This window comes from Gasterosteus aculeatus, chromosome 4 (assembly GCF_964276395.1).
Source record: "Gasterosteus aculeatus chromosome 4, fGasAcu3.hap1.1, whole genome shotgun sequence".
Classification (NCBI taxonomy): domain Eukaryota; kingdom Metazoa; phylum Chordata; class Actinopteri; order Perciformes; family Gasterosteidae; genus Gasterosteus; species Gasterosteus aculeatus.
Window position 1 is genome coordinate 6328594 of NC_135691.1, and position 23603 is coordinate 6352196.

The 23603-nt window shown below is 44.7% G+C and overlaps 1 protein-coding gene across 2 annotated transcripts in view; it reads right to left on the bottom strand.

Annotated features, from left to right (window-relative positions):
• drp2 (dystrophin related protein 2) overlaps positions 1-23603 on the bottom strand; it is a 112901-nt gene that overhangs the window by 69602 nt on the left and 19696 nt on the right. For both annotated transcript variants that reach the window (XM_078100621.1, XM_040173951.2), the window contains exon 2: positions 8404-8518. The gene's annotated coding sequence lies outside the window, so the exon portion shown is untranslated. The remainder of the gene's footprint in view (positions 1-8403; positions 8519-23603) is intronic.

Sequence of the window (23603 nt, forward strand, 5' to 3'; positions counted from 1 at the left end):
TGCCTTTCGGCCTCACCAATGCTCCTGCCGTATTCCAAGCCATGATTAACGATGTCCTCAGAGATTTTCTTGACCACTTTGTTTATGTTTACCTCGACGACATTTTAATCTACTCACCAGATCTAGACACACACAAACGCCATGTACACCAAGTCCTTGAACGTCTTCTCTGCAATCACCTGTATGTGAAAGCAGAGAAGAGAGTTTCATGCCGACACCATCTCCTTCCTGGGTTTTATTGTAGCCCCTGGAAGAGTCCAGATGGATCCGGCTAAAGTAAGCGCGGTGGCTGAGTGGCCTACGCCCGATAGCCGCAAGAAGGTTCAGCAATTCCTGGGGTTTGCTAACTTTTACAGGCGGTTTATCAGAGGCTTCAGCGCGATAGCTGGTCCCCTTCACGCCCTGACATCCCCCCAGGTGCGGTTCAACTGGTCCCCAGATGCAGAGGAGGCGTTTCAGAACCTCAAGTGTCGCTTCACCTCGGCGCCCATCCTTACTCTGCCAGACCCACAGCGCCAGTTCGTGGTAGAGGTTGACGCTTCCAATGAGGGGATCGGGGCCGTCTTATCGCAACGGTCAGCGGCCGATGGCAAGATGCACCCCTGCGCCTTCTTGTCCCGGCGACTAAACTCTGCACAGCGGAATTATGACGTGGGCAACCGGGAGCTGCTAGCGGTCAAGGTGGCCTTGGAGGAGTGGAGACATTGGCTGGAGGGGGCACAACATCCGTTTATCGTGTGGACAGACCATAGGAACCTCGAGTACATCAAACAAGCGAAGAGACTAAATTCACGCCAGGCCAGGTGGGCATTGTTTTTCAACCGCTTTTGCTTCACCTTGTCTTACAGGCCGGGGTCCCGGAATGTTAAACCAGATGCCCTGTCACGCATCTACGACCCGGAACCAGTGGCCAAAAAACCAGAACCCATCCTTCCACAGAACTGTGTGGTTGGAACAGTTTCCTGGCCGATAGAACAAGAGGTGAAGCGTGCGAATGGGGGGGCCGCCGCCCGTCAAGTGCTCATCAGACAGGGGGACAGAGTAAAGAAGGCAGCCGACCGAAGACGCCGTCCCGCACCAGAATACAAACCGGGACAACGGGTTTGGTTATCAGCCAAGGATCTGCACCTCAAAGTCCCTTCCAAAAAACTAGCACCGCGGTTCGTTGGGCCCTTCCCCATTTCCAAAGTAATTGGCCCCGCTGCCGTCCGTCTCCGTTTGCCCAGGTCAATTCGGGCGTACCCCACATTCCACGTCAGTCAGGTCAAACCCACCAAGGAAAGCCCCATGGTTCCTATCGCTGAGCCCCCGCCGCCACTGGAAGCAGCCGACAGAGGCTTACTCTATAAAGTCAAGAGACTATTGGCCGTACGCAATAGAGGCAGGGGTAAACAGTATTTAGTGGACTGGGAGGGATACGGTCCTGAGCACAGACAGTGGGTCCCGCGGCGCCACATAGATGACCCTTCACTTATTCAGGACTTTTACAGAGACCACCCTGAGCTACCTGGACCGTCAGGTGTCGGTCCTAGAGGGGGGGGGTTCTGTCACACCGCGGTGAAATTGTCTGTTGTTTTACTCTGTGGGGCATTTTGTCTTGTCATTTACGGTTTTATTTTGAAATAATAACTCCTCTCGTTTCAGGTCACTTACCCTTCCTCATGTGTCACCAGTCTGATTGTCTTCCCTGATTCCTGATTGTGTCCACCTGTTCCCCATTCCCCTCCATGTGTATTAATAGTCTGCGTCTCCCTTTGTCCTGTGCCAGTGTGTTCGTCATTACCCATGTGTTCTACCTCGTTCTGCCACGTCACAGGTTCCTTTTTGTTGTTATTCAGGATCTTCGATCGGCCCAGTGCCTTCACCTCCACGCAGGTTGTTTTTTGGTTTTGCTTAAGTTTTGTATTCCTAGGTTAGATGCAACATTAATCTTTCATAGTTCTTTGTTTTTCCTCCTATAAGGAGTGATTTTGTTTTGAGACGTTGCCTCCGTCAATAGAGTGCGTTGGTTACTTTGATAAATTTAAAAGCCTTTTGTTTTCCTCCTAGAGCGGAGTGATTTTGTTTTTTGATAGTTTTATAGCCACACTTCTTCCTGGTTTATTTTATCGGAAGAAGTGTGACCTAGGATAATTTCATAGCCCGCTTTAGACTCTGTCTGGAGGACCTTCGCTGCATAAATAAAGATCTCCTTTCCTACCTGAGAACCCTGCGCCTGCTTCCTATCTTCCTCCCGGGCTGACACATAAAGTCTTAACACCTGTTTATCTCCCCGCAGGTGATAAGACGGCGCTCACGATCACAGGCGCCCCCGCTCCGTCTGCTCACCTGACCCCAGCGTGACACGGCGTCCTGTGGTTTCAGGTAAACTCAGGGCCGGGTTTAAATCCAAACGTAGAGTAATCCGAGGAGCTCCCTTTCGATGGAGAAACTCGGTGAAAGCCCCCTACGGGTCCATGGCGCCCAGTCACACAAATAACCCCCACGCCACACGCATCAGCTCACGCCTGTCAACTCCAGCACACTCCTGGGTAACGGATGGCCTGCAGATTTTATTAACTCGTTTGTTCAATTTCACAGAGCCTCATAACTCCCGCCGCCATCACACATGCGAACACAGAACTTTTGCAGAGCGCGCGGCGTGCGGCCTGTGAGGCGAGATGTGCTTTTCCACTCTGCCGCTCACATGTGTCCCGTCATCCTTCACAGCAACAAAAATATGCTGTGTACTCTCTGCAGAGACAGTAAACAGCGTAGAGTTACCTAATATTACTGCAATTGACAGATACATGTGATGCTTCACAGCTGTCTCGCCGCTCACACCCACCGTTCAAATCAGACATTAGTGGCAGTCAAGGTGAGATGTCATTCGCCAAAAGCAGAGTTATTCATGTCTCTTTGATAACGTGGGTAAGGTCGGCCGACATCAGAGCCACTTCTCACAGAGCGCTTCCACTCACATCCTTGACTTGTTACCTCACAGGACACAGAGCTGCTTATAGAAGGGTGATTATTATTTTAAGCCAATCACACCTGCAATTGAAAGTACAAAAAGCAATTTCAGTCAGATAAGCTCTAAGCTCCATTTGGAGAGATATTTTCCTACTGAGAACATTTTACTTTGTAGCAGGCAACATTTTGCCAGTTTATCATCACAATTAAAGCTCTCTGTATTATTAAATGCTCAAACGGTTTATTACAGTCAATCTTACATCTGTGTCCATGGCTTTGCATGACCTCAGCATATTCTCCTCAACTTTCTGTGTCTCCCTTGCATTCTGCTGAGTCACAGACATTCAACCTCGTGGAAATGAATAAATACGTGAAGAAAATGAGCAAAACACAAACAGTAAATTGTCAATAATGCCAAACATGAATGTGTCTATCAGCCTCCAGCTAGTCCTCGTGCAGATAACCTTCTCCAGCAAAGGCTACGGAGTAATGAATGTGCTGACTTCTGCAGAGAGCTTGTAGCGTCTGTCTGCAACACCACAAGCGGGGATTAACTTCTTCCTAATGAAGGGCAGCTCGGTGCTGTTATTGGGACCAAAGGATACCAGCGTAAAGACCCTCTGTTCTTCACCCTCACAATTACCGTTAGCATTAGCACTAAAAATCCCTTCAGAAGGGGAAATGCAGGCTGATACGGAGTAGATACAAACGGCCAATAGCTGACAGCTATGAAAGTGCCTGTCATAGGTGCACACATAAAAGGAAACACACACACACACACACACACACACACAGATGATGAATGACTTCTCCCTCTGAGCCGCGTGTTGCATATCTCCACTAATGGCTCATAACGCATCAGAGTGGCAGCATTACACACACACACACACACACACACGGCACACTACCTCTCAGCCACCTGCACTCTGCTTCCCGCAACACACACGCTAATGGTCCAGCATGCATGAAGGGCCGCGCACAGCGCCTGCTGTTCCACTGCGTCATGATGAGACAGTACCACTCGTTGTCGTGGCGATAACGATGACACCCATACTGGTACCAATACTACCAATACAACAACGTAGGACCTCAATGATTAATGAGCTTGGGAAATTCTGCAACACTAATTTGTTTTCATTTTTTGAACAGTTCTTTGTTTTTTTAGCAAGTTGTTTCTAGAATTTTTGCTCTCTTGTGATTTTGGTCAGCAAAACTATTTTACCTCATTGAGCCTTTGACAGCTGTTTTTTTTCTCAAGAGGGTTTGAATGTTATCAGCTCATGTCAAACTAACAAGAGATGTAGATGGATTGGATGAAGTAAAACAATCAAATATTTCCCTAAAAAATGTGAAAAAGAAGTTTAAAAAAGTGGTACAAGATAGAAACACAAAAATAAAGTAGAAGTACATTACAGTTGTACTAAAATGTAATATTGGAGTTAGTTAACTTTAAAGAAGCCCTTTTTGAAGAATGAACCTGCTTTGAAACACTGATGTCACTTTTTTTAGTGTGCTGTGCACAATAATGGAACTTATGCATTAATGATAATCACATTTCCTCACGGTTGCCCTTGGTGACATGGCTGTGACATCCGCTCTGCTTATGTATAAATTATGTCCACAGCGTTACTCATTTACCACATAATGGCCCAAAGTTCTGTACTTTTTCACAAATGTCTCTTCTTCTCTGTACGGCACGTTACATATTCTTGTTAACAGCAAACTTGTGATATTCGTTTAACAATGACATTTTTTATAACATTTTCAACTCATAGCAGTAACTCCAATGAAGGCTGAAGTGATGTAGTATTGTAATTTAGGGAGTTAATTGACACAGCAGCTTGTTTTATCCACAATCATTTTTAATTTGTTCTACCTTCATATGATTATAATATAAAATTTGGGCTTTTTTTTAAGGCAGTGCACTCATAACATTACAAAACAAACTGCATTCCCCTGAGGCTTTTACTGAAAATGTTTGCTGCACAAAAGCGACAGCCTGCATACATATCATCAGCCTTCATAAGCACCTACATGCATGAGGTGAAGGTGTGCAGTGAGAGCTAACGGGCTTCAGTGGGGCATAGAAGAAGCCTTTAATAAAACTCCTGCTCTCCTAATCACACTGCTCTGTAATAACAATATCAAAAATCAAATGAATGGTGGGAGCCGGCCTCAGTGAGGGCAGGCGGGGCAAGTGAGGGGGGGGGGTATCTTCAGACTGAGGTGAAATGTAATTTGGAGGACAGAGGAGTGGGGGAGGGGGGTGTTGTCAGGGAACTAGAGCAAGCATCAGTCTGCAAGGAAGGAAATGTCGAGCACTGTTAATCTTATTTGAATGGCAGCCTTCTGATGTGGATTTCACTCTAAATTCCTGCAAAAAATAGCGCGAGTACACGCTAGACTGTACACACGCATGCGTACATGCAATCGTATACGCCTGCATGCAGCATGGACAATGGTGGCCCTGAGGTTCAAAGCGTGACAAAACACAATAAAAACATAGATTTTAAGAAACACAAAGAATGTACAACTAGTGTACTACATAATAGGATGCTACATCGGCTTCTGTCTTGTACATACAATATAGTTGAGGGTTGCGCATCGTGGCCACCGTAGGAAACATAAATCATCACCCTCACACACCACTTAACCATCGTGTGCGCTTATTCATTCTTGTTTCCTCAAATGGGAACATCGAGATACAATAAAACGCATTTTTACCTTCCACATGTTACCACACAGGCACAAAGACGAACAACCCCCCCGTTTACCCGTCTACAACTCAATAAACCGCACGACAACATCCCGAGCACAGTTTGTAAGGCAGACTCTGTCAAGAGGCTGATCTCGGGTCCCATTGCCAGAGCTCACCCCATCATTCTTAGAGGCAGTAAAGAAGTAAGGAGGAGCAGCGGGGGATGCGACGGAGAGACGGGAGACTAGCGAGAAGAGGAGGACGACGAAAGGATGAGTAACTGTGGCGGACTGTGGCGGAACTGTGGCGGAACTGTGGCGGAACTGTGGCGTCGGACTCACTCGCCGACGGCGAGTGAGTCCGACGGCCACGCGTGGCGGCCTCCAGCACGTCATGGGGGGGGGGGGGGGGGGGGGAGTAGAGGAGCAGAATTACAGAGTGAAGGAAGAGCAGAAAGATGGAGGGTCCTTGACACGCTCAGGGGCATTCGGGGGGGCAGCGGCCCTAAGCTGCCTTGAACACAGATTAGCAGAGAGCCACAGGAACAGCGAGTGATGTTAACGCTGCCGAGTTGCTTCTGCGCTCACACGCGGGTTTAAAAAACCCTAAAGCTCCACCGTGATGTTAACATATTTAGCCTCATATGCATATAGGACTCATATGCTTTGGCTTTATTAACTCGTGGATTGCGATGCCGAGCTGAGGTTGATGATGCAAAGGTTATAACTCATGGGATTCACCGTAGACGGAGAGTTATTATGCGCCGGGAGCTTTGGAGGAGATGAACCTCAGGAAAAAAAACATCGCTGATTGTGCACCATATAATTCCATTTGTTGATTAGCACACGAGTGTAGCGGCGAGAGCGCGCTGCCACATTAGTTTGCGGTTGAACCCACTCGGGACTCGAGACGTTCTGCGACACGGCCGCGCAGCAACGTGAGGGAAAGGCTGATTCAGTGGCTGAGCAGAGGAGCACAGGGAGCACATGACTGTGACGCAGTTGCGACACTAGTTTGTATCACAAAAGGTCTGGAATACAGTAAATTGTCAATCATCAGCTCTGATGCAGAAGCCCACAGCTAAGGAAAAGGAAGCAGAGGAAGCAGAGAGCGAAATCTCTCTCACTGACAAAGTAGTGAACCCCTCTCAGAATGTCTTGGAGCGAGATGACACTTTAACAGGCTGCAGCTCCAGAACCGGATCCCTTATGTGCAGCAGATGAGGCGAGACAATGTTCCCTCATGCCACACCGGTTGGATGACTGAGTGAGCACTGTGCAGGCGCTAATTTCCCGGGCCAGCACCCGGGCACGGTAGACGGGTCCACGTCCTCAGAATCGGCACAAGCTCGTCGGGGGGTCTCGTGTCTTTCTTCTTCCCTCCAAGCAGCTGCTTTTAAAGGCCTTTACTACAGGCTGCGTCCTTGCTCCCTGTGGTGCTCGGTGGACACGGTTGAAGCTCTTTGGGATTGGAGGTGAGGGCAGGCGGAGGACGTCACTTTGCGAGCCTGACTGAGATTGAACCGGATCCGGAGGGTCAAACGCACCTGAGCTAAATGAGACGTCGGCGGAAGCTCGGGATCCGTTCATTTAACTCGGGAGGAAAGGCAGAGCGCCGGGCGACGCCGTGATGGAGTGCAGCTGGAGGCGAGAGCAAGGAGGGAAACAAAAGGACGCCACGGCTTACATCTCTCTCCGCGCGATTCGTCTGCAGGAGGGAGACTTACAGGCGTATCACGTCGGTCGGGTCATTCAAGGGCTTTCTGCAGGCAGGAAGCACGCAGACATCAAACAGTGGAGGGACGGGGAAGAAAGAGCGGCTGTTGCTATTGGATTCGTGCAGAACAAGCCTGCATGGAAATGCAGAGAGCATGCAAGATTGGAGACAAAACACACATTTAAAGCAGCAATAATAAAAATAGAATTAAATAGATAAACAGCTGAAAACACAGCATTGACGTTTGTAAAGTTAAAAAATGAAGATTGCGGTCGTGACTCTCCTTTTAGAACTATTTTGCTATCCACCAACTCCTGTGGGGAAAATCTGCCGCTTTAAATGCTAAATGCTCCACTATATCCCCCAAAGTGTTGACTTTTGTTTGTCTGCTGACCAGTTACCGTAGATTTATCAAAGCTTTTTTGTCGAAGCGTACGAGGGGAGTAAAAGGAGATAAATGTAACAATGAACGTAAAGACGGTACATCACAGAAAAAGAAGTCCCTTTACAGGAAGTCAGAGTGCAGCTTGAGGAAGATCTGTTGTAACATATCAGTATGTCACCGAGAACCGCAGTGTTACGCTTTGCAGGCAAGACAACATTTCATTCACAACGCTGATTCATCCCCAACTTTTCTTTGCCTCACTGGAACCGTACTTTGAACTGCAGTTTGGCGAGTTTGACACAGTTCAGTAGACAACGCCTAGAGGCAGAATCAGACCAGTCAATGGGGTTACAAAAACAGGCTCTGATCGAACCTCATGAGATTTCTGCCTCTTGCATCTCCGTCTGTGTGTGTGAGTGTGTGTGCGTGCGTGTGTATGTTTCGGAGGTATCGCACGCTCGGGTGGAGAAGATGTCTCTTTTACGTGAAAAATGCACACATCAGCGACCCCAGAAATAACCCACGAGCATGACAAACCAATCCCCAAAAACAAGGCCACGTAATCTCAGACGCCTGCGCCTGTCCCCGTCCAAAAGAAAGGAGGAAAACAATTCGCAGGCAGGAGCGGCCCTTCTGCCTGCTTGATAGTTACCCAGCGGTGAAGACGTGATTGACGTGGCTGCAGGATCAGAGCCTCCCTGGAATCAGCTTGCGCTGGCGGAGGAGGGGAACGGGAGGCCTGGACGTGGAGCAGCAGCTTCCTCAACCTGCAAAACGAAGGACAAGGTCAGAGACTCATTGGACCCAAGGAAATTTGACAAGAAGCTGATAAAAGGGAACACCATTTAACAGCTGTCTTCAAGAGTTTAATCCCTTATTGTTGCTGGGACACGCGCCAACTTCCCCTCTCGGCCCTCCCCTTTTTCCTGCAGACCTGGGCTTCCTGAGGTTCTGCCCGACCGTTGGAGAGAGAGACAGACCAGAGTCTGGTGGCTGGGCTCTAACTCTAAACCCTTGTGACTCCGGCCCGGCTGTTGGGCTGTTTATTATCAGCCGACAGCACACTCGGGGCCTGGAATACAGGGCCGCCGAGACGCTGGGTGCTGGCTGCATGGGGAGGAAACAGGGACTGAGGCGACGCGGGAGGAATGCCAATGAGGCAGATTCCGCTTGGCACATCGTCGCCCGTGCAAAGCCCCTCCACCCAGGCCTCGCGTCTGATGGCGACGTTAACAGCGTTTTTCTCCGATTCCCCCAACATCCCATCCCGACCACGGACCAAAACTAATGACTAACCACATTCATCTGCCGTGATTCCCCTCCGATCGGGCAGAAACGAGGACTCTTAAAGGATAAAGAGGAGGATATTTGGAGAAAGGCTGGAGAAAGAGGTGTGCTGCGTTAACAATGAATCCCTTCATACTTATTCTCTTGCTCTTCATGTCTGTAACGCTCGACAGAATTTGATGGCTGAGCTGTAGCCGCAGTATGTTTGTGCGTTGATTTACATTTTGGTGAATAACAGAATATTTAATCAGTTTAATTCACTGAATATGGTGCCGTTTTTTATGTGAAATACTGCATAATGATGAAAAAGAGCGAAGACGTGAGAGACGGTTTTCATTTTCAAATCAGATGCCAGCACAACAGCTATTTCAATCTGAATAATTGAAATCTTCCTGTTCACTTGAACTTGGAAATGAGTCGTGATAATCTGAGGATATTAATATGATGAAAGGTTCCCATAGATATTCATGCAGTTAAAGCCGGAACACCCAGAGGGAGGAAACAGCAGGGAGCAAAAGAGATAGAGAGTGAGCAAAAGTGTTGAATACAGACATAATTTGTGTCTGTACAAATTAAACAAGACAAGGTGAGGAACTACATTGAGCTGTAATGTAAATTGAAGAAACATTGAAGACACATTTGAATTAAAACGTGAAATGGTCATCATCACAGCCACAATTTTCTAGTTCTTGTGTAGAAAGCGTTGACGCACTGAAGAAAATAAGCCATCACTTTACACAAAACATAACAGAACCTGAATTGAACCCGAAAGATCAGCATTAAGCAACAAGCACAACAATGGCAATAAATGAACACAAATTACTGAATAAAAATACATCCCTGACCTCACTGCTGCTGCTGGAGACAGAAAAGAACACTAATGCTGCATTAAGAGGATGATTATGTGAAAGATTCAAGGCACATATCAAATCTGCAGCCTCCTCTGATTATTTTCAAAGTACAGTATACAGCTGCAATCAAAATTATTCAACCCCCCCATTGCACATTAGGTTTATTGGCAAAATATACAATTTCTCAGCTGTTTGCAATAAACAAATTACACAATAATTGTTTAAGTAGTTTAATGAAACTAATATTACAAAGGTTTTGTCCAAATTCAACACAAAATGCTACTTTTAATGACTTTAATGAATTTACTGCAGTCTCAAAATTATTCAACCCCTTCATGACCAGCATCTTCAGTACTTAGTAGAGCACCCTTTTGCTGTTATGACCTGCTGCTAACGTGATGCATAGCCAGACACCAGCTTCTGACAGCGTTCTTGAGGAATCTTAGCCCATTCCTCACGGGCAATGGCGATGGGGTTCAAGTCAGGCGACTGTGACGGCCACTCTAGAATCTTCCATTTCTTCTTCTAAAACCAAGCCTTGGTGGACTTTGAGGTATGCTTGGGATCAATGTCCTGTTGGAAGGTCCAATGACGCCCAAGTTTCAGCTTCATCACAGACGGCATGCCGTTTTTTTCCTAAGATTTCCTCATATTTGACTGAATCCATCGTGCCCTCCACACGCTGCAGGTTTCCAGTGCCAGAGGCAGCAAAGCAGCCCCGGAGCATCACTGAGCCACCGGCAAGCTTCACTGTAGGCAGGGTGTTCTTCTTCCTCCAGACATAGCGCTGATCCATAGGCCTGTATAGTTCTAGTTTTGTCTCATCGCTCCACTGAACAGAATTCCAAAACTTCGGTGGCTTATTTATATGGTTTTCAGCATATTGGAGCCAACTTTTCTTGTGCTTTTGGGTCAGTAGTGGTGTGCGTCTTGGAGTCCGGGCATGGAACCCTTCAGTGTTTAGCATGCGCCTTACTGTGCAAACTGAAACCTCAGTGCCTGTTGCCAACAAGACTTAGGCATATTTCTAACATGCAATCAAACGTCACTCTGAACAAACCCGGAGCCAGACCAGGTATTTATGTGTTCTATCTCAAGCACACCTCAACTAATGAAGCCCTTGATTAGTTTGATACAGGGAGTTGAATCATTTCAAAGGGTGCTCTCCGAAGTACTGAAGATGCTTGTCATGAAAGGGTTGAATAATTTTGACACTGCAGTAAATTCATTAAAGTCATTAAAAGTAGCATTTTGTGTTGAATTTGAATAAAACCTTTGTAATATTAGTTTCATTAAACTACTTAAACAATTATTGTGTAATTTGTTTATTGCTAACAGCTGAGAAATTGTATATTTTGCCAATAAACCTAATGTGCAATGGGGGGGTTGAATCATTTTGATTGCAACTGTATGAATTGTTTGTCTGATGTTCGTGATAAAATAAAAAGATCACAAAACCCAACGTGCCCCCGTGAAGTTAATCTGCAATATGAGACTTCCCTCCATTCTTTATTCCATTCCCTTTGTACAAAGCAAGGATTTATAACCTCACTCACAGAATGTGAATAAAGTTAAAGTTATTTTTTTCTTCTTATCCCTGTGGTTGCTATTAGGTCCATGTTTAGGTCAAGTTTCTAATGACTGAGTCCACTTCATGCAGAGAGACGGTGTGGCCTTTAATCTTTTCATACAGTCACTGCAATTTAACTTCACCGTCCTAAAACAACTGCAATAAATGGATTTCTAGTTCTGTACTGGACAATAAAAATCCAACAAACTCTTCCACATCAATCATTTGGGATTATTTTATTCGGTTTGAGGTTTTCTTAGCTCGCCCAAGACTCATGAAGGTTGAAATTAAAAGAAAATATTTGGAGTTTGATCATGGTGCAAACGGGGGAAATTCTCCGATGTTGCGCTCCACTAACAAAGTGTATATTTATGAATCTCTGAATGTGAAATAAAGAAATCCTTTATGAGGAAAAATAAATCAAGTTGAACAGAAGCAAGACCTCAGCTCCCAATAAAGATGAAGATACATTAAATAAAGCTATTTTTCACCTTTTCCATCCAGCTGTACGAAGTCCGTCACTTCGTGTCCATCATAAAATACGAGTGAGTTAGAATATGGTGTCGTTATAGTTCTGTGTCAGTATTTATTCATGAATGTGAATCATTTCTATATATTTAGATATTTCCTGTTGTTTTTAACGTTGGATCCCATTTGTGATATACTATTTGCTTAATCTACACATCTGTATATGATATTCCAAATAAGCTCCACCTTTACCAACTGCAAAAATAAAACGATTTTGATGCAGTGATATAATTCAGAAATAAAAACGCTTTGCATAGTTCCAATTTGTACTTTTAGTAAATTAACTATATATTTATACCAAGACTTTTGTACTTAAACTCCTCTAATAATTCAAATGATTGACTTGTAACTCCTGAGTATCTTAAATGTGACATTTCTACTGTTGCTGAAGTAAAATACCTGAATACTTGCTTCATGTGTATCTGTGTGTATTCTCTCTATAATGTCCATGAACTATGAGGCTTTTCTGCTATTTTTGGGCGGATGTTTAAATTCATCGTACTGTAATTTCCTTCATAGAAGTGCTGAAATTGCTTTGCCTCTTCTAGTGGGAATGAACCACTTAATTAAAAAACCTGGCGAAGGGCTCGAAAAGTTCAAGAGCCCAGAAACGGCCCTCAAGAATCTGCTGATTAAGTCCTGAGCCCTCACGGACTGGAATAACGTTAGTCAGCCCTCCGTAATCAGCCCAAAATACCACCGCCCATCGGGATGCCTCCCGATAAGGAGTCTGCTACTGGGCTTCTCATCAATGATTGACAGGTTATTGGGAAATAGAAAAACTCCCCTGACAATACGTACTTAACCACACTAAGTCAAACGGGATTTACATGATTACATGTATTACACAAGGTTTTACTGAATTTAAAAAGCATAATAAAAGCAGAGTTATAAATACATCAGCTAAACAAACAAAGCTGAACAGAGATCTTGAATGCTGCTCTGTAACTCTCACACACGTGATGTATTCCTGAGAACTAACATTCCCTCTCTGGTATTTTAAGAGCTGGAAAGGTTGACAAAAGAGCGGAATTTAAAGTAGGAAGATGCTCCGAATAATTTTTTTTGTGAAATAAAAGAGAAAAATAAACACAACGAGAGAGTTTAACACAAATATTAATCACACTAGATATTTGATAGGGCCCTGAATTAAAATAACTCATATGCAGAGATTCATTGTGACTAAATATTTTTATCCAAACTGCATTGTGCACCACAGCTCCACGTCGTCCCAATGTTCAAAAAAGAGGCCAAAACATCAGAAATCTTGAGATTTTTGACAGCCCTGAGAGCCAGAGCTGCTTCGTCAGCAGCACCGCTGCAGCTGCTCGCCTAGAAAGGCACAACAACTGACCCCTTTCCATCAAAATGCTTTTAGAATCAGATTTTGACATTTATTAATACCATCTGTACGTTTCCTGAGCCTCCGGCTCTGCAACTACTTGACGCAGAGCAGTTTGTCAATCACCACGTCTCAGCCTTTTTTTTATAGCGTCAAATAACTATTTAAAATCAAATACATCAGATGAATGAAGTCTTGGAAAATGATAAGCAATGCCTAAAATGACTAATCTGACATCTGGGATGACAAAAGAAAATGCTTTGAGGACTTTCTTTCCTTCTCATTCAAAAAGGTATGTCAGCTATTCTAAAGCAGCCAGCGTTTGGAATAAGAAGTATCATTAGACAGCAGCGGTCTTTACAGGACAAAGCTACTTGTCCGTTAAAGCTTTTAGAGTTATCAGCACAATAAAGTGGCCAATATGATTCACCTGCCACAAACAATAAACACTGATCTGTAGAGTTGAACTTTTAGACTAGCGTGGGGTTATTTTACTGTAATTTGGTTGTCAAGATAACTGTGTTGTCACCGGTGTGTCACCAGCTTTGTCTTATAGCTGGTGGCCTGAAAAAGTTATTGTTTTTCAATTCAACACTATTCCAAATGTGCATTCATCCCCTGTGGGGGAATTAATCAGGCACAAAAATCTCAATAAAACATACAAACACAGTGAAGTATAATGAAAAAGAGAATAAAGGTACAATGTGGCAAACATATATATTTTTGTTTTTGGATCAGGGCTGATTTTCATGTTCTGGGTTCCTTGGTTTTAACATCTTAAATCTCTGCTACTCTATAGGGGTCGTCGTGGCGCAGGGGGTAGAGCGGGAACCGCAAGGTTGGTGGTTCAAGTCCCGGCTGCCCCATGTCTCAAGTCGAAGTTTCCCTGAGCAAGACACCTAACCCCTAATTGCTCCCCGGGCAAGATGTGAAAAAGCCATGGGTTTAAAGTGTAATGTAAGTCGCTTTGGATAAAAGCGTCTGCTAAATGACCTGTAATGTAATGTAATGTAATGTAATGTATAGGATGATATTAAGGAAGCTCATTAATTCCAGGCTCGGTGGCTCAAAACGTCAATGCACTGCTGCACAAAGCTAAATAAACGGATTACTCAGTTTGCTGGCAAATAACTGACCTCAACCGCATCCTAGATATTTGGGATTCATTGAAACACCGACTCTGAGCCACACAGGAGCTCAATCGCGCCAAACGGGGAGAAAACCCCTGCAGCTAAATTTAAAAGCGTGTGGTATTACTTCCCAGAGCAGTGGAGGCTGCTGCAGCAGCATAATCAGTCTAGTTTTGGACATTTCATTTAGACGTCCACCTAAGGTGCAATACGGTACATGAGGTGGTCCTTTGACTTCTCTTTTTGGTTCATGACCAAATATCTGAACTAAAGTCTTTCTCATTAGCTCCGGTTTTTAATTGTGGTGTTGAGTGCTGATCAGAAAATAGAAAGCTAAACTAAGATAAAGATGAACACGTGTCATTGCATTGTGCCGAAGTGTGAATGGGGCAGAAGAATGGAGAAGCTAATGGGCTGTAGGACTCCTGTGTGAAAATAATATTCACCGCTCCAGTCAATCTTTGAGGTTGGTAATTTGTGAATCCAACCATGCAGCAGAAATGCAAAACAGAATCCACCCACAAAATCCTTCTCTGCCAAATGTTTCACCAAAAACATATTTAAACTATAATATTCAAAGTCCTGAGCTGCCACGAGTATAAAAACGAACATGATGTGGTGCTCCATCAACAGCAGAACCCATCCACACAACTTAACCAGCTCATCCGTTTCCTCCTGTATTGAGTTGAATAAATATCTTCCCGCTAAAGCTCGGTGCCCGCCAGAGATGACGAGCCTCTCCGAGCAGGTCCTCTCCTCTCCTGCTGCCCGGCTCTCCCGTTGCTGTCAATCCATTATTCATACCCAAGTATGACCGACTTTCAGCCAAAAGTGAAACAAGACTCAGTGTCAAGAGTTTGTTAGTGCCGTTGAGTTCTTACACCGGAGGCAGCGTGGGGGGGGGGGGGGGGGGGGTGGGGGTCGGAGGGGTTTTGCCCCTCGGGGGGTAAAAGAGGCTGATTAATAACGGCAGTATGATGCACCCACTTCGGCACGGATGGCTGCAGTGTGATTCCCGGATCGTGACCCTTGCAGTGACCTTGCTGCGCTCTACGCATTGAGCCGGAGGATCACCGGCAGGGAGTTTGTTCCTGCAGTGATGCAGATGCTTTCCAGTCCGACCAGAGCGCTGCATCTGAAAATGCAAAAGCGCGCTCTGAGCAATGAGAGGAATACGCTTCTCCTGAGTGAAGAAATGAGAAGACGCGTAGAAGTGTAGAGGCGAATGTTTCCACCCACCTGCGGCTCCGCTGATCGAGTTGTGCTTTGATGCCTGCTGCTCTACAAGTTTTACTTCCTTTTCTCGTCTTTCTCACGTAACCACAACTGCAGTCTAACTTTTACGTTGCTTTTTCTTGTGACGAGAATATTTTGTGCACCGGTTGGTGCTGTTGTCACACAGTCTGTCGCACAATAATCACATAATTCCTTTCTGAGACAAGCAACGCGCAAAATGTGTTTCAATCATTATATTAATTTCTATACTCTTTAGAAGACTAATAATTATACCTCAGTTAGGCTTAATGTTGCCATATTCTCCCTGCACTCTGACGCAGTGTGTCTTTTTTGTGCTGGGTTGTGTGATTGTGTATCTAGGATTCCACTTGTGTAGCACAGCCACTGATATTTCACTTGTGCTGCTTCCAGTCGTTGCCTCACTCCCCCTCCAGCCTCGGTATACGTCGACCGGGGTCCGCTGCAAGACTTTGCTTGAACTTCGAAAGATTTCAGTTCCCTAATGGGAGGACATTACGCGCTGCCCATGCATCCAGTCACACGTGAAGTTTCTGCCCCCAAGTGTCTGGCGACTGGGGCTTTCCAGATGGTTGACTGTTGAGAATACTTGCAAGCCTTCTTCTCTGGTAATGAACCCTGGCTGTGTAACAAGATGTAGCGGAAATGGTGTGGTAGCCACAGAAAGTCCCCTCCTGCTGATTGCCCATCTGAAAATACCTTTTTTTAAATCTCCACTGGGAGAAACAACCAGAAAACCTCATAGCTCCTTACGAATAACTATGATGACATTCTGTGTCACTGCACCCACTGATAGTCCGTTGTTGATGTCGATGACGACAAGTGTGGCCATTAAATCCGTTCTCTGACACGCGGCGAATGAATATGGTCGATTCTCACTTGAGGATTTTTTATTTAAAGTGTTTTCTCCTGCAAAAGTTTGGGAGCCGCTCCTTCTACGCAAAGAATCTCCTTGTAGCCCTCAGGCCGCTGCTCCGATACAAGCCCACGCCGCCCACATCCCTCTATTAACCACGAGTAAGACCATTTTTAGGTCTTACGTCAAATAGAAGTAAAAGAGGTTTCACGGCGAGTTCTAACAACGTAGTACAAAACCGTGACACAGGTAAGCCCCTCGTGTCAGCACTTTTCATTCAGACACCTAAAAAGCCATTAGAAGTAATTGCATTTTTATGAAGCTTCCGTGGACGTGTACAGCGTGTTATCAATGGGAAGGCTTTCGTTTTCAGCAGAGGTCACAGGCTCTGTGTGAGTTTGTCTTGCAATCCTCCTTGAAGGGTAATCCAGGTCTATTAGCCTGCAGGTTAGCATCACATCGCGCCCTGATGATCACTTGACACCCTTTTTTTAACTTGAAATCACCTGCCCTTCTGCCGTAATTGGCTTTATGTTGACTGTGGTAGTCAACTGTGGTAGATAATGGAACGAGTTAGTACTCCGTAGATTTCTTCTGTGATGAGGGACAGATAGATACAACTAACTTATTATTCACTGTACTGCATTTCCAAAGCCATGAGATCACAATCATCCACATTGACCTCACCATGATTACATGGAACAACAAAGCCGAGCATTGCAATAAGAAGCGTGGAGCATAGCTACACCATGAATATCTTCTACCCACGTACACAGGCACGGGTATAGCAGGGAGAACACAGGGCAAACATCTACTTCAGCGCTAAAGAGAATGAAGTTGTCCCCCCAGAAAAATCCAAAAGCAAACAGGAAAGGCATCGCATTTTAGAAGATTGTAAACAGGGTTTTGATGCCGACGTCCTTCCGCACGAGGCAGAAACATGAACATACTTCCCGTGTCACCTCAGGCTAAGAAGAATTTAAGCGGCACAAATCAATACTATTCATATTGACAATGGTGCACATAACAGTGAGTTATGTCAAAGAGGTTTCTCATTGTAATGACACTGCAGGGAGTTATCACATAAATCTGCAGTTTCCATCAACTCAGCCCGGTATCCCTGGAAATGATGTGTAACTCAGGCCGAGCTGCAGGAGGATTTACGGCCACTGCTGGCTGGTCGGCTCATGCGGAGCAATTAACTTTCACACAAGAGAAAGGAATTTGCTTAACATCACAGACCTACCAATAATGTTTGTGTTTCTTTTTTAAATAAAACTGTTTTCCCATCACAAAGAAACATTTTTTCCACATAAAATGTATCTTTACATAACTAAACTAAACCACAGTTGCCATGTATTAAAAAATAAAATATAGGAGTTGGTATTAAACCTTTTTTCTTAAAACTGCTATTAAATGAAAATATGAGTTTTGTCAGAATTGTCTAATATAGATGTTCTTTCTGATAACCGGTTTCAACTTGAGGTTGAGAAAGAAAGTGGAGCATCAACAGTAAAATGTACAGTGCAAAAACATGCTTTCACTAGCTGGTGGAGACCAAAACTGAGCTAAAAGCGAGTGACTATTAGATGGAAATGTTTCTGTGTCTCTGTGACTAAAAATAACGCAACTTTTTAAATTCATAAACAGACAAATTATGTGCGATCCAGCAATGCAGAGCTTTGCTATTCTATAAATAGTGTAGCTATCAAGTGCATTGTAGAAAGTGAGGCATTTCTTAGATGAATGAATCAGCTTTTCAATACATGCCAACAAAAAACTATTTTTAAACTATTACATCATTGGGATGTGGAAACAACTGCTACGGCCTACGGCATGAATCATTTGCTGGTAGCGGCAAACATTCAGCACCTGATAAGTGTAGAGTGGGATTCAAACTGGTGGGAAAGCCAAACCGTCTGAACTGTACTTATATTTTCCCACCTGGTTTATGCAAAAAACTTTAAAGCAGCTAAAAGACACATCACTCACAAATGCAACAGAAATATGTCAGTGAACCAAGTATTGTTGATATTAGTTTTCCTGGAAAATTGAGCAGAACTACCTCATAGCATCTTTTATTCATGTTTGCTGTCAACAACGAAGCATCTTAACTCAATCACAGCGTAACAAGCGGCTACGCTTAGGTAACAGAACACAGATATCCTCCTCGACCCCTGAGAGAGAAAAAAATAGCGCTTGTCCGGATTCAAGGAATTAGCTCAGTCGAGTTCCTCCTCCACAGCACGCCATGAACCGACAGAACCAGATTTGAAGTGATGCCGTGTGTCAATGCGGGGACCAGAATCAGAGGTACAAAATGCTGCTGAAGGAGGAATAGTTTCTTCCATCTTTTCAAGTTCAAGTAAAAAGCTCATGTGTCCGTACACCTAGTTTTAAGAGAAACGGTGTGAGCAGTACTTCTGCATGATTATAACTTTACATAATTATTGACATTGGTATTGCTGCAAACCGTAATTTTCTCAAAATGAAACCTAATGCACCATTGCATCGTTTTGCAGAAACTGTATACTTTTTGGTCCATTTTGGGGCATTGAAAGAACATTATAGTGCATAAATTTCAAACTCAGACTACGGGAACTTAAATAAAATGACAGTGGGTAAATATACCCTGCAGAGGACAAAGTGATTTTTAACACAGGCCTATTTTTAAGAGGAAAACCTACAATTGGAAAATAAATCCTACATCTATCAACCTCAACTGCTCTCCTTCAAACGCAACCCATATGAAAGAGCACACACTTTATTTGTGGACACACGGACGCACACACACACACACACACACACACACACACACACACACACAGAAACCCTTCCATGCAGGATTTATAGTCTCTCTTATGTTTACTTTCTAATGTCTAAATCCAATCACGGCTGTCATGTTGAATTGGAGAGAAGCTGCCCCTTATCAAAGTACTGCCCCCCCCCCGCAACACCTCCAACCTGAACCTGTCAGGAGTCTGGCTCAGAACAGACCGTCCTTTTGCTAACTGCACACACACTGCCGCTAAAGCACTGACATAACGAGACTTCCTGCGGTTATTTTCCCGCTAATTCCCTCGTGTGTTTCCCAGTGCTTCCCCCTTTAAGGTCCTTAAAATGCCCGAGTCCAGTGGGCCCCACGGGCGGGCAGTTATGTGGACAGACACATGGCACACTCGTCCCCCGCATACAGCAACCCCGACACCTCCGCACAAAACAAAGTGAAGTTGTGTGATGGGTGATATTTAGGATCTTTATTTTGAGGAATACAATCAGCCATGGTGATCGGGGCATTGATTTTTCAGGCAGAAAATGTCTCTGCAGGGATCGATTGGTTGCAATAAGAAAGAACATTAATAAGGGAGCTTACAGCGTTAGTGCTCTACACCAATACGTCATTACTGTCTATTTATTTTCAGTCAAGAAATGTACCGGCCTTCCCAGCCCCGCTTGTTTTGCAACATACACATTTTTCCACACAGGAAAACGTATGGTGAGTCCGACAGATCAGCATTTTACCTGGATGGACAAATTGCCGTCCCCTCTGCAGAAAAACACTACACTCAAGATTCAACCATCAGCAGGACCAAGCTCAACCACCACAAGATTACCACCTGTCCTCTGCAGGGATGTCCGCCATCACAGCCCTCTTTTTGCTCCTACAGCATCAGAAGACCTTTTTAAAAGAAGCTCAACCATCCAGCAAGCTTTTTTGTTCAAGCTTGGGTAGATTAAAAAAGGCAACTATCCTTTGTGCATCCGTGGCAAAGATAACGTTAGCCGAGCAAAAAGACTGGAAGCGGATGGAAACAGCCTTGTTCCGTTCAATGAGGGCGATGTGAAAATTGTTTTTGACCTCTCAGCGAGAAGGCAAAGTGTTTTCCCCCAAAAGATTCAGGCAGTCTCCAGACTTTCAAACGACTCCACTGTACTTATAAAATTTCAATTTGGCCTATAATTTCAATCTCCTGATACATCTGTACCTTAACTTTTGTATTTACCACGAGTAAATATCTGACTCATGAATAATCTCTGGTACCAGATTTAAATACGGATGTCTCACTTCAAAGTCCGGCGGTATCGGTGAGACGGGAGACATACAGTGCACACAAAATGACCATTTTTATTTCTGAGGGCCCAATGAGATCCACTCAGCCTTCTCTCATTTAAATAAGAAATACACAGCAAGCGGTAGGAATGGAGGTTGTTCGACGCCCCTGAGCCAGACATCTTCAGAAGAATAGACTTCTTCCGCTGCCAATTCAGCAAAGCCTGCACAGCAAATTTCCCACCGCCATTTTGTGCTCTGCTGATTAAACCCTTTGAGAGCTCAATGACGCAGACAATGCCTTCGGAGAGGAGAGAAGAAGCCATGTTTTGTACCCATCCCTTTTCATCAATGTCCCAAATAAAACCAGGCATAACTGAGAAGTACACCAGAAATACCCAACAAGACTCAAGCACCTGCACGATATTAACGAATCGCCTGGCCTGCGCGGTTGAAAACAGTCTTACTAAAAACCTGACTCGGTTTCGCTTCATAAATGACTTTAAAGTGAGTGAGCGTCTGTGTTCTAAATGCGCTTCCAGTGATAACAGGCACGTGAAGGGCATCTGGCACAATGTCACCAGAGCCCTGCACCTGTCGCCCTCTCACACGAGCCCCACTCAATTTTTTTTCAATGGATGGTGCTCACTTCATTTCCATGTCCCACTCAAGCTCTTTATTGATGAATAAAAAGACATCGGTGGTGAATAAAAGACTGCTTTCATTGCACCGCGCAAGGGGAAAAGGGAAGGATTAATGAGTCAGGAATATATCGTATATTACACCAGGCCTCCACTTCATTGGGTTTTACTATCTTATAATGGACCTGACTTCATTTTCATTAAGATTTCACATCTGGAAGGCGGGTAAAGTACGCTGTGTCATAATCGACACAGAGCTGTAGTACACCATTTTCCCTCGGTGGCCTGTCTGGGGGGCCGGCGGGAAAAGTTGCTCAATTAAAAAGGCACTTTGGGAAATCGTGTCAGAGCCCTGCTTGCTCCGCTCGACACCCAAAGGCTCATTAAAACTCGGAAGCTGCCGGGTGAAAAAAACACATGTTCCCACCTCCACTACGCATTGTCTAATGATAGCGTTTTAACCCTGTCATGTTTAGTCTTTCCGTGACCAAGACCTTTAAAGTTCAGCAGCACTCGTGTCTTCAATGGACATTGGATGTTTAAAACTTCAGAAACCCCAGCCGGGCTTCTAAAGCGCTATGTTCACACTGTGTTATGGTCCTTTTCCAAAACTCCTTTTCACTTGGGACACTTTGAAAGTACAACAATGAAACATAAGTCTCTGGCTTGCTTCTTTTTTTTTTTTTTCCCCTACAGACGGTTTGGTAGCCGCCTTGAATTTCTGACCACAAACATCATTTCATTTCTGTTTGCTTTCAGCCTCCCGTGGAGAAGGAGAGCCGTCAGCTTCTACCACTCCTGATCCATCCAACAGCCCCCTACCTGGCACCTTGCCCCCCACTTTCACCACTTAAAAAAACGCTTTACCATTACCCCTGGGCAGGATTTGCCCTTCTCTGGGACCACGCCAACATTCGGACGCTATTTAGAGTCATTAGACCAACAGGGTCAGCACTTAGCTTACATTTTCTCAGCTTCAGGCGGCGCCGTTTCCCCCCCCCATTTTCTCTCGTCCTTCACCGGTTATTGTTTGTGTTTTGCAGCACACTGCACACAGGGCAGTGGATTGCTCATTAGCCGGGGCTCTGGTGCTGCAGCATGTGCTGAGGAGGAGGAAGTGTGGGGGTGGGAGGGGGTGAAGAAAGCCAGAACATTCAAAGCGACATTCCTAGTCATCACAGTTCCTGCATCTTATGAATTAGCTAACACCTCCGGCCATCAGGGCGACCCTGTGGAGAGCGTCTAGATTCTTTAGGGGCAAGGTGGAATAAAGGCCAAGGATTTGTCAGTTGCATCACCACGGGCCACTTTGTGCAGGATAACACTGAGCAGCATGCAGTGACAGACCACCACGGACGTTCTCCCAGTTTCCCTTAATAGAACAGTCAAGGTTTCTTGATAGAGAGACGGCCGATCCGTCCAAGGAACAAGACTCCAGAGGGAAAAGCGTAAATCAAAGCTGTCTGTAACAGGGGGAAAAAAAGGGGACATATGGTCCAGTGCACAATCCTTAAGTATAAAAACACCTCAGTAAAAGTGTAACAAAAGGATCGAGATAGCTGAAAAAAAAAAAAAAGCATGAAAGGGAGCACAACTTTCTTTGCATCCATCCTGGCAACAGTGACATTTTGTCCGTTTACTTTTTGCTTAAATAACTTCTTCCACATTTGAAAGCAGGAATATATTGATGCCCAGACGGAGCACTGTTACCTAATCATTTGGCATTTGTGTTATGAAACAGATAAAAGTAAGTACTGATTATTGTGAAGTGTCATATTGAAAGATGTGTTAGTTGTGGAAGCAAAGTGGGGAAAAGAGCGGCATTGCAAGATAACGAGACACATCATTTACTTTTAATCCATCTGAAATGTATTATAGATATTACTTTGGATTTAATTTCTGCACTGCTTTTACAGGATGATAGTTTTTGTATTTTTCCTTTTGAAACGATGAGAATGCATAATGTAGCTGAAATAAACTCGGCCCTGATAGTTCCAGCTGAAAGCAGAATATTCAGTCAAGTAATTGCATGAAGATAACATGAACATTTTATCTGCTATGGTGTATTTCTGTGAAGCTCTGCAGTTGTGTGCCGTGTGTCTTTTGTTTCTTCTCTCCTCCCTGCTCAAGACTTTTGCCAATAGATCAGTTCTCCTGGAGCGAATCCCAGTGTCACATCCCTGCGGGGCAGATGAGCAGAATGTAAATTAACTCTAATTACCTAATGACAAATGCAATTCTACTGCAGCGGGGCCACGACATTCATATTTGATGAGCCACTGTATATCACTTTAAAGGTCTCAATAAACCAGCTAGCACACCTTTTTTTGGGAAAAAAAAAG